At 43.1% G+C, this 21,024-nt stretch overlaps 1 protein-coding gene across 1 annotated transcript in view; it reads left to right on the top strand.

Annotated features, from left to right (window-relative positions):
- Positions 1 to 15,990: 15,990 nt before the first annotated feature.
- The window catches only part of C1QTNF7 (C1q and TNF related 7), a 106,793-nt gene continuing 101,759 nt past the window's right edge, over positions 15,991 to 21,024 (top strand). The window contains exon 1 of the mRNA XM_008685783.2: positions 15,991 to 16,139. The gene's annotated coding sequence lies outside the window, so the exon portion shown is untranslated. The remainder of the gene's footprint in view (positions 16,140 to 21,024) is intronic.

The raw sequence follows: 21,024 nt of genomic DNA, 5'->3' as shown, positions 1-21,024 counted from the left end.
AAATTAAATGTACCTCACCATCAAGAGAATCAACTTCATTCTGAAAATTCTTGTCTGGTCTACATTAAAAATTCATAATCTTGCTCCTAACATAGCTGACCTCATTTCTTGAGCACTAATAACCTTAGCCTTATTGTGCATTTGCTGGTCCCCATCCTCCCTGCCAATTCCACCCCCTCCTTCCTGTCCTGACTCACATTACAAGGTTCTAATATTGAAGGATCCCATGCCCCAAGAGTTTCTCTCTAATCACAAGGTTTCTCCACTCACCACAGGAGGGAGGATCAAAGAAGAGTTTCTGTTATCACTGGATGCCAGTGATTTTTGCAACCTGCCGGAATGCACCAATAGCATAGCGAGATGGCTATTGCAGAGGAAGAACTGTTCCCAAAACCAGACAGACCCAGGCTCTGCCTTTAGCTTGCAGAGAAAACCCAAGTCTGAGCATCTCCCTGCCTTCATATCTGCACGGGGGTAGCAGTACTCCACTTGGAGAAGTTAGATGAGGTGATAGAAGCAAAGCCACTTCTCATGCTGCAAAACCTATACAAACACACAAGATTGCTATTTTTCAATCCATGCATTTCCAGTTTCCTCCTACATGAAGTGACTCTTCCATCCACATCCAGAACTGCCAACCAACCCTCAGTTTCTTCAGTTTGCAAAAGCTGTAGATAAGCCCATTGGAACGCAGATGTGGATAATCAGAGACATGACTTCAAAGGGGAAATACTAACACCATCATCATTATGGTCCTGCTATGATTTTTAGGAGAAGTGCTTCCTTCCTGCCAATCCGCCCACAGCAATTGCTTTCAGGTTCCCTTCACAGAATGATTATAACTTGATCCCCCAATCTGGCTGCTTATGTCAATGATAATCATCTCCATAGTCTGTAATTATTGAAACCTGCTGAGTCTCCACCAGTACCCGCCCTTGGAATAGGAAAAAGAATTAAGCACAACACCAACAGATGTGCCCAAATAAAGGCGATGAAATATGGGAATCCACAATGAACCCTTCCTGCCATATATTACTCCCTCGATTTTACTGTAATATGGAGAGACACAAATTAAAAATAATAATAAACATTTATTAATGTCTCCAATGTGCCATTGTTTCTCTTAACTGCTGTGTATCTGCAGGGTTCTCTAGAAAAATAGAACCAAAGAATACACACACACACACACACACACACACACACACACACACATGTGATTAGTGACTGAAAACAACACCCATTGAATAGCTCACAGTTCTGTAGGTCAAAAGTTGGGGCGGGGTGGGGTAGAGGGTCAGCTGGATTTTATACTCAGAGTCAAGCCCCAAATCAAGGTATTGGCCACACCACTCTTACCCGAGGGTCCCATGGAAGAACCTGCTTCAGGTTCATTCAGACTGTTGGCAGAATCCATTTTCTTGCGGGAGATCTTCACCTTCCAGCGGCTATGACCCAGGGCCCACTCTGCTTCTGGAAGCCACCTGCATTCACATTACATCTCACGTGACCTCCTCCAAATTCAAAGCAGCAACAGCACATTGAATCCTCCTCACCCTTGGAATCTCTCCAACATCCTGTGTTGCCTCCAGTCAGCCAGAGGAAATGCTCTGCTTGGAAGGGCTCATGGGATCAGATGAGACCCACCTAGATAATCCCCCTCTCTTAAGGTCAACTGCACTGCCATATCATAAAACACAATCACCAGAGTAGTATCTCCTCACATTCACAGGTTCCAGGGATTAAGGTGTATGATTCCCGTGTTTTCCAACACCACCAAGCAACTCTCCAAATCTCAGTGAACACTGACCAGCTGTCCCACAAATTCAATGAACTCTGATATTACCTACCTGCAGATAGTGTCCGATCCCACTGGTTAAGGGCTCAGCCTCACAAGACTGCCCCCCCCTTCAGACACCAATCACAAGCCCAGGTTGTCACCCGTGTTTCTGACTGACCAGTTGTAAATCAGAGGCTCCCATGACTCCTTCCACCTTGGGTTCCATTAATTTGCTGCAGCAGCTCACAGAACTCAGAGAAATATTTTACTAACTAGGTTACCGGTTTATTAGGAAAGGATGTAATTCAGAAATAGCCAGACGAAAGAGATGCACAGGCAAGTTATGTGAGAAGTGGCACAGAGCTTCCATGTCTTCTCCGAGTGGGCGCCCTTGTGTTCATCGAGTAGGAAGCCCTCCAGACCCCCATGCTTTTGAGTTTTATGGAGGATTCATTACATAGGCATGATTGACCAAATCATCGGCCATTGGATATTGATGCAACCTCCAGCCCCTTCCTCCCACAACCCCACCCACTGCCCGGAAACTGAATTCATGATTAAAAGTCAAGCATGCTTCCTCCCTCTCTCCTCATCCAAATAATACTCCCACACATTTAGGAAAACTAGTTTTCATAGATTATTAGAAAAGCAGCACTGGTGTTAAGCTCATTTTTGCTAAAGCACAAACAACTGAAAGAATGGTGAATTAGTTCAGTATTTTGTGAGTGACTTGGTACTATGTGACAGACTTGTCCATTGTTGAGCTGGACTGACTATAATCACCTTCTTCTTGGAGAGGGATGTCAACAGTTAGCAGACAGGGTACTCTGGCAGCTAGTGGCTCAAGGTGGTAGTGAGGAGTTCTAACCTAGTCTAGGAAGCTCAGGAAATCCTTCCAGAGGGACTTGCAATTTACGGGAGTCAATTCAAAGAAAAAGAACCCAAATAGCATTTTTGAGGAGCTATTTTTGGATCACGGCCCTTTCTTTGAAATTCTTCAAACCACAGCCCCAGGGTGATATAGGCATACTTCCGAATCTGTAGGATAGAGAACACTGCCTTGGATGGAAGTTTGCTATCTAGAGGATCGCTTCTCAGCCTGACATCAGCAGCTGTCATTAGGAATACAGTCTTTGAAAACCCTTGGATGGTTTTTGAAAAACCCTCAGTGGTAAAGTAACTCTATGATCCTTCTTTTCAAGGATGCAGTCCTAGAGACAGCAGTGAGTATAAAAGGAGCTCATGAAAGGAAGGGCCAGATACCTGGAAACCATTTATGAGAAACCATCTGAGCTGCGGTGGCCCCGGGGCAAGGTGGAGAGTTGTATCCAAGTCATAGAGCAAAAGCCAGAAAAGCTAGTGGCGATGGAGTGGGCCAAGAAAAGTGGCCTGGAGGAACTCTTGTTGACAACTTTCTAGACAGTCCCACCTCGGGTCTGGCAGCCAGCTGGGTTCAGTAAGGACGTGGATCTCTTCCAGCTACAGGACTTAAGTCCTGNNNCACTGAACCAGGTCCTATAGTGCCCACCATCAGCCACTTTCTCCTTTGACATTTTAACAGCTCAAATGGAAATCTCTTGGGGACCCAGTTTCTGAAGCATGATGAGTCGTGTCATCAAGTTAAATGATGCCACCTGCATACTTTGTTGCATCTGGAAGGCTTTTAAAGTCTGGTGGTGGTTTTTTTTTTTTTTAAGGAGTCTGAACAGCTGGCCACCAGATGCCAGTCTCAATCCCTTGAGTTGTGTTGGCTGATTATAGTTGGAATAATTTAATGACCAATCTCCACTTAAGTTGGTGCCCAATTACTGCCAAGTTGGACTTTTATTATTATGTGGCATTTACATCCAGGACTATTGAAGGCTTAATGAAAAGAGGATAGAGATGGGTCTGGAAAATAGTCCCAAGGATAGAGCGGCTGGAGGTGACAGAAGTTTTAGAAGTTTTACCTTAGAACCTTAGGCCTAGATAAATAAACAAATGAAAATAAACATATAAAAATAAGGCCAGCTTACAGGTAATAATTCAAAACAAGTACCAAATCATTTCAAGATGTCGTAATGTTTATCAGAAATATATCTCTGGCACAATGAACTAAAGACAATGCAAAGAGTGTTTTAACATCAATAGTCATAATGTTTGCCTTACTACTGCAGCGTTCACATTTCTGAACAGGATACAAACTAAAAGGAAGAGTCAGAATTCTCAAGATAATTGCAAAAATTATTTTCAATATTTTTTATCAACTTTATTTAGGCATAATTCACATTACATATATAATATATAATTATATATGTTATATATATAGCAGCCATTTTAGGTGTAAGGTTCAATGAGTTGTGACCACTGTGTACCATTGAAACTACCACCAAGTTAAGATCTAGAAAGTTTTCAGTACTCCCCCAAGTTTTTCTGGAGCCTTTGCCTGAAGCCCCTTTGCTTTCAGTCCCCACTCCCACCTCAGATCCAGGCAACCACTGAACTGCTTTGTCACTATACATTGGTTTGCCTGCTCTAGAATTTCTTACAGATGGAATCATACCTCCCAAGACAGTGCTCCCACCTCCCAGGACAGTGTCCGTGGTACTTCGTAACTCTCCATCTCCGTATCATCCACATCAAGATCCAAGCTGATGGTATATTCTCTCTTCTACCTGGTTTCTTCATTCAGCAATGGTTTTGAGATTCATCCATGTTGCAGCCCTTCATTTTTTTTTCTGAGTAGTATTCCATTGTATGAATTTACCACAATTGGTTAATTTGTTCCTTAATGGATAACATTTGAGTTGCTTCTAGTCTTACTGCCCAGTAGTATTCTATCATATGGATATACTTGAAATTGTTGATCCAATCACAGATGGATATTTTGTTTCCAGCTTGAGGCTATGATGAATTAGGCTGCTAAGAATATTTTTGTATTCGCATCTTGCAGATATTCTTTTATTTCTCTTGGGTAAATGGCCTACGAGTGGGATTGCTGGGTTTCATGATAAGGCATAGTTAACTGTATATGAATGTGCCAGCCAGTTCTCAAGAGTGCTTGTACTGTTCTACTCGTCCACCGGCATCACACAAGAGTTCTAGTTGCTCCATAGATTTGTCCACTCTTGCCACTGTTGGTCTTTTTTCTTTTTTTAATTAAATTTTCTTATTTTTTTAAGAGGGAGAGAGCGAGAGCAGGCGAGCAGAGGGTGAGGAGCGGCAGAGGGATAGGGAGAGAGAGAACCTTAAGCAGGCTTCACACAGGATTCTATCCCACGACCCTGAGATCATGACCTGAGCCTAAATCAAGATTCAAATGCTCAACTGACTGAGCCACCCAGGCGCCCCTTGGTCGTTTACATTTTAGCCATGGTAGGGGGTGTGTAGTGTTACCTCACTATGTTCTCACTTCCCACTTCCCTGAAGACACTTTTCTTAAGACACTTTTTCAAATAGGAAGAGAGAAGACCTGGATGCAGGTATAAGTCAGAAGGTTAATGAGTAGAATTACCATATATTCTAGTGTGTCTAGGACAGTCCTGGATTACACCACGTGTCTTAGTGTAATTACCAATAGCACCCATGTATTAATTTGCTCAGGCCGCCACACCAAAATACCACAGAACTTTATTTACAGGAATTTATTTTTCACAGTTCTGGGGACTAAGAAGTCCAAGACAGGTGCTGGCCAACTTGGTTCCCCAGTGAAGCTTCCCTTCCCAGCTTGCGGGTGACCACCTTCTCTCTGGGTCCTCACATAGTGAAAAAAGAGAAAGAAGCAGCAAGCTCTCTGGTGCCTCTTCTTACGAGGATGCTAATCCCATCATGTGGGTCCTATCCTCCTGACCTCATCTAAACCCAACTACTTCCTAAAAGCCCCATCTCCAAATACCATCACACTGGGGTTAGTGTTTCAACATATGAATTTGAGAGAGGTGGACCCTCCACAGCAGCCCTGTAGTTTGGATTAAGTTTTGCAACTTAAAACTGTTGGGCTTTAAGTTGGGTGTGTGATGAAGTCTTCTCTAACTCCTCACAAAACCTCCAGTAAATCTGCATTTTTCACCAATACATTTGAAGTTATAGTTACAACTATAACCTCAGGTACCGAGAGCAGAAGTTACCTGGTGAGACCCCATTATTCATGTTACAATTATTATGAGCTTTGAAAACATTCAAAAGTATACACTACTATGTGCATCATCTTATTAAACTATGAGGGTTTTTTTTTTTAGTCTAGTGTTTTGGTTGAAGAGCAAAACTTACATCCTAAAAGCACACTGCAAATTAAAGAACGACTATTATCAATGAAAATATATTATTTCAAGTTCTGGCCTACTCTAAAATAAATGTGAAGATTTATCGTCTAACACTTTATTTTGACCTTTTGTGAATTGAGAGAATTTTACTGCACACTCAGGTACAAGTTTATCCATGAAGACAAAATAGAAGTTGAGCCAGAGATTCTGTCCATCCCTGGAACCAAATCCAAGAAAAAATGTTTTCTTGATTCATTTCCCATTTTCCCCTATCATCCTGGCAATAAACTACCATTAGAACGTAATGATTTCAGTTTTACAAAGTCTGTCTCTTTCCTGTTCACAATATGATTCACAATACGATAATGTCCAGTCCCAATCGTTAAACCTGGTAGCAGCTCATGACAGGTTAAAGATGGATGGAAGCATGCACGCATGCCTTAAATTTGCTACATAACTCTGAACACATTTTCACAACATAAGCTTTCATATGGTTTTACCCTTATGGGGTTTCATCTGGGAAATTTTTGCATGTATATAAATACGAGATATCGCATGAGGCACCATGGATAATAGAAAATTACAAAGAAGGTTAAGACATAATCCCAGCCTTTGAGAAACTTATAGTTTAGTATGGAAAAGGGGGGAGGGAGCACTCACATAAAGAACTATTGCATAAAGCAGAAAGCAATAAGTACCTCGTAAATGAGACAAATGATTATAGGTTAGAAGCTTTGAGGGTCCCTGTAGGCAGGGCTTTGCTGTGCCAAGAGAACTATGCATGTAAGAATTATTAGCCAATTGGGGAATAGAGTAATACTTATTAGCTTTGCAAGTGACCCTTTATACCACCCCCTGGTCAGGGAGAAGAAAAGGTGATCTTTTCTGATGTTTAGCATCGAAGCATGAGGTTTGTAATTTCAATTCAAAGTGAGCTTTTCTACTCCACATCTCCCATCCCCACATCCCCACTAACACTGAACCCACTTACTTCATCAACTATGTGGATCAAAAGCCTAAAACAGATTGAAACAGTGGTGAACCCATCTTGTAGGGAGATGACTTGCCTAGTACTACACAGAAACAAGACAATTGAAAATCACACATGTCACATGAGCACAAGAAATGAAGGGATAGACAAGAGAACTGTCTCTGCTCGGCTCTGAGGACACAGGTTATTCCCTGGTCTACCACAGAATCAGAAGAGCCCATCCAGAAAAGCCCTAAAATGTCAAGGCTGTGTCTCCATCCACTAGGGAACTGTGGCCAGTAAATTTCAACCTTGGACCCAGCAGATTATAACTCCATGTTCATTAGGGGGAAGCTAAACAAGGAAAGGAAGATTGTGGAAAGGGAAGGGAGTAGTATTACCCCTCTCTCTCCTGTGGGCTGAAGAGAAAAAATGATCAAGAAGATAAACATATTCTCCCTCTCCCCACAGGTGTCATGACCTTAGAACAACCTCTTCTTCAATGTGCTCTGCCCAATATTTGTGGCATAATATCTAAGCATTCTTTGAATCAAGTGTTTCTTTGGAAAACATGGAATATTTTACCCCTTAGTGGGAGATTGATTACACTCACGGTGCAACTTTTTCACATCATCTTGTGTCTGTGCTCTTTCATGGACTCTCTCACACTGACTCTGGGCTCGAGCATGTGACCTGCTTTGGCCAATGGGTCAATAGCAAACTCGATACAAGCACAAACTTGAAAAAATACTTGGGTATTTTCACTTCTTCTCTTGGACTCTTATAATCGCTTGAATATATGTCCATACTATCCTTCTAGAGAATAAGATGCATGAAGCTGAGTCAAATGCCCCAGCCAAGGCCATCTTAGACCAGCCGACAGCCAGCAGACCAAAAATATATGAGTCAGCGCCAGCCAAGACTAGAAGAAATGCCTAGCCAAGCACCACCAAGATCAATGGAACTGCTCCATCAACCCACAGATTCATGAAGAATAATAAATGGTTTCTGTTTAAACTCATGAAGTTGTTGTTATTGTGGTTGTTGTTGTTAACCTAGAAATAGCTAAAGGATCTATCCTAAATGAGATTGCTCTGGACTGAATTGTGTTACTCCAGAATTCATTCATTGAAACCTTAACTTATAGTGTGATGGTATCTGGAGGTGGGGCCTTTGGGAAATAAGTTGGTTTACATGAGGTCATGAGGGTGAGGGCCTCATGACAGGCTTTGTGACCTTAAAAAAGAGGAAGAGACACCAGAGCTCTCACTTCCCACTCCAGATGAGGACCATGAGAAGGCAGCTATCTAAAACACCAGGCAGAGAGCCCTCATTAGAACCTGACCACACTGGCACCCTGATCTCAGACTTCCAGCCTCCAGACATGTAAGAAAATAAGTGTTTGTTGTTTAAGCCACCAGTTTATGGTATTTTGTTAGGGCAGCCCAAGCAGACTAGGACAGATTTTGGTACCAAGAAGTAGGGTGCTGCTGTAGCAAATACTTGAACATATGGAAGCAACTTAGGCATTGAGTAATGGATAGAGACTGGAAGAGTTTTGGGGTATATGAGAAATATGGACATTAATGGCAATCCTGGCAAGATCTCAGACAGATGGGGAACATGTTATTGGGAACTGAAGGAAAGGTAATCCTTGTTTAAAAATCTTAAAATCAGCAGAGAATGTGGTTGAACTGTATTCTAGTGTTTTATGGGAGGTAGAAAGTGTGAGTGATGAAACTGGATGTTTGGCTTGCTTTCTCCTGAGTGCTTACAGAGAAATGCCAGAAGAGATAGATTAATTGAAGAAAGAATTGTTAAGCAAAAAGGGACCAGAACTTGAGGATTTAGAAAATTCTCAGCCTATCCATACTGTAAAAATGAGAAAGCTTTTTCTGAAGAGCACACTAAGGGTGTAGCTGAACAACCATTTGATAAAGAGATCATGGGTGGAGCTCCTGAACTTAAGCAGACATCGCAACAGAAACCAGGAATGGAGATGAGACTGTATCAGCAGAGGCACTGCCTCTTTGAACCAAAGGAGGAAAAAAAAGGTGGGAAAGAATGAAGGAAGGCTGTCAATTTTTTTGGATTTTATAGGATGGGACCATATTGCTCTTTGCTTGTAAACATGTACTATCATTCCAGAAAAGGAGAGAAGGAATCCCCAAACTGATTCAGAAGTCATCAGGGCTACCACTCTCACTACAGACCCAGAATGCACAGACCCAGGGGCAAGACTGCCTCCACCTCAGCTTCAAAGAGTGAGACCACCACCCAGTGTAGCCTCATGGGTGTGGGCACTCTGCTAAACTGTGGGGGTGATGCTACCACCCCAGGCAGGCTGGAGGGCAGAACATCAAACCAAAGAGGATTACTCACAAAATTTAAGATGTAATGCAAGTTGCCTTGTTAAGTTTTGGGCTTGCTTGAGGCCTATTACCCCTTCTTCTTTCCTATTTCTCCCTTTTAGAATGAGAATGTCTATCCTATGCCTGTTTTGGAAGCACAAAACTTAACTGGTGTCACAGGTTCACGGCTGGAGACAAATCTGCCTCAGGGTGAACCCTACCTACAGTTTCATCCATATCTGACTTAGATGATATTTAAATGAGAATTTGGACTTTAGAGTTGATACTAGAACTAGAACAAGTCAAGACTTTGGGGGCTGTTGAGACAGAATGAATGCATTCTGAATACAAAAACAACATGAATTTTGGGGGGCCAGGGGCAGAACGTTATGGACTGAATTGGGTTCCACCAAACTTCAGACGTTGAAATCCTAGCACTTGATGTGATGGCATTTGGAGATGGGGCCTTTTGGGAGATATTTAGTTTTCAATGTCACAAGGGTGGGGCCCTCATGATGAGATTAGTGTCCTGTTTAAAAAGAGAGAGAGAGAGAGAGAGAGAGACCCCAGAACTCTCTCTCCCTGCCATGTGAAGACACAGGGAGAAGAGGCCCTCTACAAGACAGAAAGAGTGCTCTCACCAGAACTGAAACCTGCTGGCACTCTGATCTCAGATCTCCAGCCTCCAGAACTGTGAGAAAATACATTTCTACTGTTTGAAGTGCCCAGTTTATGACATTTTGTTATGGCAGATGAAGAGATCCCCTATATAACTAGTATCATCCAAACTTATTTTACTGTTCTTTCCCTTCCCATGGAACATTCCAGAATATGATTCCACAGACAACACTCCAGGGAAACACTGGGATAAATAAATCGTAATAATATAAGTGCGTCAAGATGCCAGATTTTAGAGACATAATAAAGAAAGGACAATCAGGATTTTATGATGGAATGTTTTGGGGAAGTAGAAGAGAGAGTAAAAGCAATATTTAAAATCCTGAGGACCTGAGAGGATTGTGATATTAATGACAGAATTAGGCAACTCAGGAAGAGTGAGTTTGAGGGAAAATAGTTTTGCTTTCAAGATATTAGACCTGAAGGGAATGTATTATCTCCAGGAAATGAGAGCCAGCAGGCATGAGAAAAATGGTGCTACAGGAGAGGTCATATTAGTTCCATAGGTTCCAAATACTGGATGACCAACTCATGAAAGAGATCCTGCAGAGGAAAGAGAGTCAAAGGCCAAGTGAGGGACTCCAAAGTGCTGTGACATAGGAGGGACATACATACAGAGGCCCAGAGTGGGAAAATGAGTTTTCAAGGCCAATAGGAGAGTTCAGACTATAACTCAGACTGATTTCTTGATAAGCTTACTACAGTGCTCATGAGCCATTTAGCAATTAATTGGATATTGGTTCACTGAAGGGCAACCAACCAAGATGGCAACCTAATTGAAATCATGTTGCGTGAGGAACAGTTGAAAGAGCCAGAATCATCGAACTTGGGATAAGGAAGACAGACCTGTGGGGAGGGAAGAGGCTGAGTGTTGCCTTTGGAAATTGTAACAGCTTTTACATGTGGAAATTGGAACAGGAATATTTACTGTTACTCAGAGAATAACCTGGTGAAGTTGTGGCCCCTCTTCCTGGGAGCTGTCAAACAGAAGTGAAGTGGCACTCTGCCAAGACTAGGCAGAGGGCTCATGAACACAGAGAGTGAATTAGAACCTCTCAAATCCTCTAAATCTGCAATCCTATGATTTACAGATAGTCTCCTTTTCTAGTTTTGACTACTTGCAATAAGTTGATCTGCTACCTTATATCACCAAGAAAGTTAAAACAGGTTTTCAGATTTGCTTATACCAAGACTGCAAACCATGAAAGTGAGTGCTTGAGAAACTCAAAGAAATGGCTCTGTCCTGTCTCCAGCTCTCAAAGCTAAGAGTGACAAGCACAAGGTAGGCATTGTGGACCATCTCATCCTCTGGAGCAGGGTCAACACCCCCTGAGTGGCTTCACCTCGTAGTTTAGACTGGATTCTTTCCTACCACTCTCAATAAAGAACATTTCATTCACTCTCCAATCTCCAAACTTCAGTAACATCTTCCAAGAGGAAAATGAAATTTTCCAACAAGATTCATTTCTCCTTTGGCCTCTTCCTCGATGTCTTCACATGTTTGATGGAACTCAGTAAAGCCTTTATTATAAAATCCAGATGAAGCCACCTGGGTTTTGGGATATAATTGGAAACTTGGCTGCTGCATGCATGCAAAGGAGAAGAAAAAAAGTCAACCATAAGAACACAAACCTTAATATATGAAAAAGGTTCAAAATGTATAATTACATTCAGATAGGGAACTGAATGTTTTCCAAGAATAACAACCTGCTGTCTCTAAGAGTTTAGCGTATCTTTCAGAAGTAATCTGTATTCATCTCTAATGTAATGTATGCTAAGGAAAATATACAGCATGGAGACTGAGTTTTAACCAGCATTGAAGGGTTCAGGTACTAGAACCAGACAATCTACATTCAAATCCCAGCTTTGTGGGGCTACTGGGTGGCTCAGTCAGTTAAGCATCAGGCTCATGGTTTCAGCCAGGTCATGATCTCAGGGTTCTGGGATAGAGTCCATCCTTGGGCTCCAGGCTCAGTGAGGGGCAGAGGGGATCTGCTTTGATTCCCTCTCCCTCTCTCTTTGCCCCTCCCCCTGCTCGCACTCTTGCTCTCTCTCTCTCTCAAATAAATACATAAAATCTTAAAAAACACACACACACACACAAATCTTAGCTTTGCTACTTACTGGCTGTGTGACCTTGAGCTAGTCACTTAACCTCTCTGTACTTTATTTAGGTTCCCGGTCTGTAATTGAGGATAATGCTAGTATCTACCTCACAGGATTGTTGAGAAGATTAAATGAGTTCCTACACTTACAGAGCACATAAAACAATGCCTAGTACATAGCTGATGCTCAACAAATGTTCCTAATTGTTCTCACCATTGCTTTAAAATGGTAGAAGAGAAAAGGGCCTGACCCTTTTAAAAGAGTTTGCAGAATGAAGGAAGCCATATTTCTAGTGGGGAGTGCTCAAAATACTTGAGTTAGAAACAAAATCTACGAAATAAGACCTTCTGTGCCCCCGTTTAGAGCAGTTCAAAGCCACCCACACATGGCCTGAGCAGAGGGCAGCTTTTGAAAATATTAGCTCTCAACTGGCACTAAGACACGGCTTAGCACATCTCGACCGAGGAGCAGCCTGGAACAGTCACTGTCAGGCTGACAGCCCTGTTCTGTACACACAGTAAAACAAATGTTTGGGTAAGTGGAGTTTACACTAGTCAAATGCTGAAGAGTGTATTTAACTTGTGACTTGGAGTTTAGCTTCCTTTATCCCCTGCTTTGAAGGTTGCTTGTGAAAGCTGACAGCAACTCATTGGGCAATTTTCTTAATAAACACAAATATTTTTAAAGATGAGGAACAAATTTTGTTTTCAGCATCTATTTCTGTCCCTAATCTTTCCACAGTTTCCAATTTACTTAGCACAATAGCGCACCGTTTATATACCTTAAATGTCCAGTGCTCACAAATGACGTTTAGCTAGATTGTTTTTGCAAGAGCAAGAAAGTGGGGATTTGTGTTTAATATAAAATACTCATCATTTGTTCAGTACTTTTTATTGTGTCAAGCCCTGTTCTGCATTCTTTGCATCTATTGCCTCTTTTAATCTTCCAAGAATCTTTCAAGGCAGCTATCTGTGTTACAGTAGTTGACACTAGCCAACTCTGACAAACCGCCAAACTCAGTGGAGGGACCGAGCATAGGTTCGTGAACGATTCAGTAATGTCTGATGCAGTCAGGCGGTTCTCCTATGCAGCATCTTGGAAGGGATGCCTCAGGGTTTGGGGTGTCTTCTACTACCGAGCTCCAGCACCTCTTTTGCTTCCTGACATCGGGACAGAGGGGAGAGACAAAATGTGGAATAGGTACACCAGTTGCTAACTACCTGAGCCCCCAATTAACCCTGCATTACTCCTGCTCACGTCCCATTGGCCAAAATCAGTCACATGGCCAACCAAGCTGCAAGGGAGGCTGGGAAATGGTGAGGCATTTGTAGACCGCCCGAATTCTGAAACACATCTGCCATAGTTTGCTCTTCTGGTCACCAAATATTCATTTTCTTCCCTCTTTCGTTGTGTATAAAGAAAAGAACACAACAACAGAATACATGCTTCTTCAAAGGAAACAACCTCAAATTCCATCTGGTCCCTGCATTCAGATCAAAGTGCAGACTTCTGAGTGATGTGAAGCTCTTGGCACAAGTCTGGCTGTGCCATCTCTTGATCCACTGATCTGTAAACTAAAGAGAAAGTGCTCTCTATCGCCCCAAAGACAAGTTTCCTCCCTATCCCTCCCTCTTCCTCTGTCTGTCTCACACACACAGTACAAATGGAGTAACAGTGATGACACAACAAAAATGTCGCTTCAGAAAGGGAAAGAATAGGAGACACACAGCAACCATTGATGCTACCTCTGGCCAGGCAGACACAGTAAAGATCCTCTGTCTTAGGGGCGGAAGACGTTCTAGATATGGGCCTGGCTCTGTTCTCTAGGGAGAGCCTCTTTGTCCCTTTTTCTCTATGGCCATCATTTCTTCCTTCTGAGGGGCTCCCCTTGCTACCTCTGAGCTGTGTGTTGGGTTGCCAGGCCTCCAGATGGCCGGCAGTTCACCTGCTGGTGGGAGAGGTTGTTTTCAGTCTTCAAGGATATTTCTAGTACAGGCGTATAGTTGCTTTAGCAATATAAGACCTTCAGAAGATTGGTAGGTTCCTGAAAGCCATCAAATTGAGGTACTATCGCTCTATTCCCTTTTACTTCTGTTTATAATTTAGCCACTCCTTCCTGAGGCTCATCTCCTTGAAACACCTTGCAAAATGCAGTCAATAGCAGCCAACACACATAATGGAACTTTCCCTGCCACTCACCGCCCCCCCGGCCCCGCCCAGCCTCTCATCCGGGAGCTACAGGGTGATGGGGCACAGATGGCTTTGCAAGTTATCAGAGATGTCAGTTTCACCAAATGTGCTGCTGGGACAAAGCCCGGCACTTCACCTTTCCGGTCTCTGGTACCCACCTCCTTGCCATTCAGCTCCTGATGACTTGGCCAACAACACTGAGTGTGGGTTTTTGTTAGACCTGCACCCCACAACCTTTACCAATTTCGGTCCTGGTCAGGGGAAGCAACGCCAGCTGCTGTGGTAAATCACAGTGACTCACAATAGGTCCCGCTAAGTAACACAGTGAGGTGTTTAATGACATTTCGTTGGATAAATGCAGCGTTCTGTGCATATATACAAATAGGTATTTAACCTTTCACAATTAAGGAAGCAAATGCTTAAAGAAAGCAATTCAATGTGCAAGGTCACATACGTGGAAAAGCATGGATGCAGGTCTGGGACGCTACGTGTACTAGCGCCTGTAGAGGTCCCCTCAGTAGAAGCCAGAGCAAATAGACTCTACCTTTTTCTCTGCTTTCATAGCAAAGAAAATCTGAAACCTGACCGCTTCCCTGCAGTTTTAGACCCTTTCTCTCTTCGCACTATTTCAATGAGAGGTATTGTCCCCTGTCCATAGCATAACAGTTACTTTAGGTGACTCAAAAAACACAGCCGAAAATAATACATCGTTTTAATATAACGAATGAGGTTTTGGTCCTGTAATTGTTTGCATAAGTTTACATAGTAAGCGTACTGAGTAGATCGTGCCTGTGTCGACCTCTCTGTCCTCCACCAAATGCTTTATTTACTTAACTAATGTTTTCTATATTAACTTAGGGGATTTTATTATATCATAGCCATTCGTTAAATCTGGCAAGAGCACACATTGTCCTGTTTACTCTCTGGACAAGCTTTGACATATTATCCATCCCCGATGGGAACATATTCTCAATGCAAAGCTAAATTGTCAGAACTGTTGGATGATCTGAGCCTCTGCAACACTTTATTCATGAAGCGGGTATTTACTGAGTACTTATTATCTACCAGGTACTGAGCAAGACCTGCTTTAAGATAGACTATAAGTATTTTTAAAATCCCCACTTTAAGTTGGCTGTAATTTGAATTCACAAATACTCGGTGTGTGTGTGTGTGTGTGTGTGTGTGTGTGTCTGTGTGTGTGTCTGTGTGTGTCTGTGTGTTTAATGGCAGGTGGGGAAGAGTGGTTGAAACAGTAAAATCATTGAGTACAGTCTCTATGTCAGAGACTTATCCAGCTACATGGAGAGACTTCACAAAGCGAGTATCCCTCCTAGAGTTTGTAATTCACATGCAGGATGCAGGTTAAAATAAGTCCAATTCAAATGACATCAGTTTGAGTATTTTCCCCTTTTATGAAAACATAATGTATACTAATTTTACATTTTTCAAACAGATGAATTAGGGAAGAATTGCATGGAAATAACTGTGTTAGCAAAACTGATGTTTAAACACAATTTTCACTAGTATCACTGTTCCATCATTTGAGACAGAAACTTTTCTGTGTGCTTTTTTTTTTTTTTTTTTTTTTTTTTTTTTTTTTTTAGTTCCCAGTGAAGTGATGCCATTTGGTCTGAAGGCATCACTTGCAAAGGCAAAGAAGCAACTTGAAGTCACACAGTGAGAAGAGCTATGGATAAAAGAGAGAAATAGAATTGCTCAGATACCTGAAACCTTTGCTTCCCATTTGCCTCGGTCTGGGGTTTACAGAAGAACGTCACTGGCTCCTACTCTTTCCTAACGAGCGTATATATTAAGCTCTTTGAAATGTGAGTATTATGGGAAGGATCGCAGTTGCTTTAAATTATAGACGTTGGCAAGTGGCGGGGAGGAGCGGGAGGTTGTTTAAACTGAGAAAGACAGTTGCAAAACTTCGTGCAACAGCATGAGCTCCAAGCTTCAAACACATTCTCATGCTCAGAAGAGCACTTTATGTTTCATCGAGATGCTTTTTGTATTGTTTCGAAGCAGCTTTGAATAAGACACGCATATTTCTGCTTTAAATTTTTTAATGGTTTCTAAATTCATGGGACAACCAAAGCAAGAAAGCCTCATGTTTTGGGGGAAATTTTGACATCAGCAATGCCTAGAAAAGGTAAGCCACTCTTTTCATTGCACTTTTTCTCTTTTGCCTTGTTTGGCCTTCGTCAAAAATATTTACTGGGAGAACTTAAGACAGCTACTTGTAAAGAAATTGGGAACTTGTAAAAGGATGTCAACAAATTATAAATCAGAGGTTAGAAAACCTCAGCCGTCATGCCTTCTCCTGCTTTCTATTCCGCTTGATGCAAACCTCCGTGAAATAGCTTTGACTATTTGAAAAAGGAGATTTCTCTTAGAAAATGCGTGCAGGAGATTCTTCAGAATCTCCAACCTGATGCGTCTCACTTTTCACTAATATGGTGATGGGCTCATTTATTGCCTGGGTCAGAGAACATGTGTTTTCTTATCCCGATATATGCAACCCAACTTTCGGAGCTATGGTCTTTGTATTAACTCAGAAATCTTTCCCATGGAAGATTTTAACATCACTCCAAAAAATTCTCTTAAGTGTGGTTACTATGACTTCTTATAAACTTGTCTTGCAGAATGTTTTTAAATGTTAAATAAATCATTTGGCTTTTCCTTTGTAACGACGTGATGAGGATGTTACGGCTATGATGTCCTGGGAGAAAAAAGTTCAGCTCCAAGTTTGTTCATTCCAATTGCAGTTGACTGACCATGCTAGTGTCTGGGTAGGATGACTTTGCCCTCTTGACTGTGTTTCTGATACAGGTAGGGAGCAGAGAGGCTTGAATATTCCTTAGTTTTCTATGGCATTGGTCATACGGGAAGTATGCTGTGGTTTTAGGTGGAGGGACCCATAAATCTGTGCTGTGTTGTTCTTGTTTCCCTAGGAAAGTCTCTGTTATCAGATTTCCCATCTTTCTGAGGCAGAATTCCAGGTGCAAATAACTAGCTATCCACAGAGATCTATCAGCAAATTCTTCCGACCGGCTGTGATTTTAACAGAGTGTTCATTCCTCCGTGCACACATATGTACACTCAGGCGGAAGCTGCAAAGCCGCATGGGTTTAGCCAAGCTCGAGTGGTCTGGGACACCTAGGCAACCTCAGTCTACAAAACCCACCGGTGCGGAAGCAAGAGCAAACATGCCCGTTGGGCCCGGGTGAGAATGTGAGGCTCTACCCGGGGAAGCATGCTTGGGTTGGGAAGGGCTCTACCTGCCTTGCCGGATGAGCTGCTGCTCTGTTTCTGGGATATTTTTTCCTTCTGTCTCAAATTCTAATTATATAAGATGGATTATGGTGGCTTCCCCTACCTTTTGTGGTCTCAGTGGGAAAAAAAAGAGGTTAAGATCAGAAGGACATTGTTACAGAGAAGAGAGAAGGCAGCTCGATCGGCTCATTGCAAGGTGGTCTAGAGAAACTGCTAGTTCCTTTCTCTATCCCCAGTTGTTAGTGGAGGAAGTGAGGGATCCATGCCTGCCACTCCGTTGTCCTCCTCTCCGCGTCTTCCCTGCTTTCTCTTCCTCCCTCTACTTCTATCCACACCGGCCATGCAAGCTCGAGAGAGGGAGCAGTGGGTTGGACGGACAAGATTATTACCATCTCCTCCTCTCCACCATTCCCAGGCCAGTTGGGGAAACCCCCACCCTATTTGGAGGGGGGTCTCCAGGACCCCACCCCATGACCTCATCACAGGCAGCCGGGGAGCTGGGATGGCCAGCGGTTGCATGGCGCCTGAGTGCACCCTGGGGAAGGGTGCGGCCCAGAAATGCGCAGTGTGGCATGACGTGGCTGCTGGGGAGCGGGGCGCGGACTTCCCATCACGGGCTCTTGTGGAGGCTGGCGGCATTTCTGGAAGCCAGGCCCGCCAGGCCCCACCTCTGGGCCTGAGAAGGCCCCAAAGAGGACAAAAACAAAAAGGCAATTAGAGTTGCTAATGAAGCCCCAAGCCAGCTGACTCATCCAAGGCACAGCCACCGGGGGGCTTTGTAATGAAACCTGGACAACACCCTGGAAAGGACAGGTCAGGTTGGTCCCCAGAAGGACACTGATGAGAGGCCCAATGTGACCTAATCGTGCTCCTCACCTCACAGAGGCTGGGGAGAGGCCACATCTGCAAGACACAGAGGGAGGACAGTGTTAACTAACGAACTGCCAGGGCGTTTGGGAACGATGCTGTCTGAACCTGAAAAGGGTTGGAGCCAGACTCAGCCCAGATGGCCAGCTACAGTCACACCCGCAGTCCATGACCCATGACCTGAAGAACCCCAGGTTCGGGAAGCAACCCCCTAGAGCAGCTGGGAAGATTGGAATTCACTAAACTCTGAGGGTCCATTCTGGGCCAGAAATTTTACCAAGGCTCTTTGGACATGGCCCTTGACAGAGAGACCAAACATTAACAACAGTGGAGAACACAGAAGGGCTTTGCACATCAACCTGCTGACATCAAAGGAAACTCCTCGTAGAGTTGCATTTGAACTAGACCTTGGAGGAGGAATAAAATATCATGAGAGAGACAAGGGGGGCAGAGGTCAGGGGGCAAAGGTGCAGAGGTGGAAAGGTCATGGCCGTTCCCATGAACCAAGGAGCTCGGGAAGGCAAGGCTCTGTTGCCCAAAGAGCATCCCAAGGACTAGAACTTTCATGGGTTATTAATAGGAGGATAACAAAAGCATTTCCTGGTCAGGCAAATCCCAGAATGCGAAAAGCTGTGTGCCACAGTGAACCAGAACTCAGGTTCTGCGGTTACAGATATCTGATTTCATTCCCAGCTCCAACTCTTAACTGCCGTGAGAACTTGGACTATTCAAGTTTCTTCATCTGTTCATTGAGGATAATAATTATATCCATTCTTAAAGGGGATAAAGCATCTGAGGACTAAATTAAAGAATTCACGTGAAGGGACGACTATCAAAGTATATGCCATGAAAGAGCTCACTGAATGTTAGCTAGTCTTACTAGCTGGTTTCTTTACTATAGGACTTCTCACATATTTTAGTTTTTACTACATCCTCTGTCTCTCCGTGAGTGGGTCATTAGAATCTAATGTTTTCCAAACTCATCAGAATGTAAAAACATTCCCCCTCCCCCAACTCCCAGGAGTATCACACAAACCATGGAATACAGAATGCATGATGGACAATGGCGAGGCTGAGTTGGCCCAGTTAGTTGGGGCCATATGGGGCCAAATCTTTCCCAAGATTTAGTTGCAATTTATCAATCTCTACCAGCTTCTTCACGCACTGTCTTTCATGTTTCTAGGAAACAAAAGCCCCACAACTGGGATTCTCATATCTAAGGAAATTGACTTTTTTTTTTAACTATTGTCAACTTTTAGAGGGAAAAGAAAAGTGACGGCAAAGCAAATTGTTGTCAATCCAAATTTCACACCCGAAAGGTCCGCCTTTGCCTGTGGTTTGAGGGCCCGTTGCATAGAGGGCAGTGCACAGGACACAAGCTAACTAAAACATGATCCCACCTTTAAGGAGTTATCAATCCCATGGGGAAAACAGCAGGTGAGGTCCAATACCTGAAAGGCAAACCTAGATTTACAAGGAAGAATACAAGAGAGCTCAAGGTGAATGAGAATCCATAAAAAAGGAGCGTGCAGTTCCCCGGAATAATCAGAGTAATATGTAACATTCTTTCATGTTTACCATGTACAAGGAACTATGCCAAGCACTTCACAGTATGACTAACCCATATATACTTCATAAGGCTACATGGTGGGTGTTGACTTGCCCATCTCACAGATGAGAAAATTGAGCCCTAGAGAAGTTCAAAAACCTGCCTGAGATGTTCTAGAAAGTAAGGGGCAGAGTACAGTCTCAAACTCAGGCCCATCTAGTACTCTGTATCCCTCACCCAGGGAAGACTCCTTAGAGGAGGTAAAATGTAATTTAGCCTTGAAGGATAGATCGGGATCGTTGGGAGGGGCATTCATTCCAGGCAGCAAGAGCATGGCAAAAGCATGAAAGAGGACAGCGTGGGGAGTAGCAGCAAAACTCCCCTAGCAGAACAAAGTACATGCATACAGAGCAGAGGGAAATGAGCTCAAAAGACTTAGTTGGTAAAAAAAAAAAAAGAGAGAGAGAAAGAAAGAAAGAAAGAAAGAAAGAAAGAAAGAAAGAAAGAAAGATGAAAGAAAGAAAGAAAGAAAGAAAGAAAGAAAGAAAGAAAGAAGAGAAAAGAACCAGACTTGTTGGAATCGGATCATAGAAAGCCTTGAATGCCAAACCACAGTTTAGATTTTTTCTTAATGGAATAATCATTGTAAGTTTGTAAATGAGAAAATTCGTAACTCCTTGGCAGATTATTAGAATGGTGATTTAAGATGATTAATCAGTGTCTAGAAGTGTCTAGAAGGGGCAGAGACGAAATCTCCGGTTAAGAAGCGGATGTTTTCCAGAGGAGAGATAAGAGCAGCAGGTGTTCACACAGCAGTTAAAGGGTGGAGATGCTCGTTGGTCCCAGGCCCCTGAAGCTGCTACACTAACGCCCTGACCATCACAGCGGTCCGTCAGAATAATAACCTTGAGACCTCATTAAATCCAGATTCAACCCTACAAAATGGGAGGGGTGGGGGATGGGAGAGACAGGAGGAGTTAGTTGACGTCCAAAGGCCTTCCGACACCTCAAACTCCTTG

The sequence above is a fragment of the Ursus maritimus genome, unplaced genomic scaffold (assembly GCF_017311325.1).
Source record: "Ursus maritimus isolate PB19 unplaced genomic scaffold, ASM1731132v1 scaffold_8, whole genome shotgun sequence".
NCBI classification, from domain to species: Eukaryota; Metazoa; Chordata; class Mammalia; order Carnivora; family Ursidae; genus Ursus; species Ursus maritimus.
This window is presented reverse-complemented; position numbering and strand designations above follow the sequence as displayed.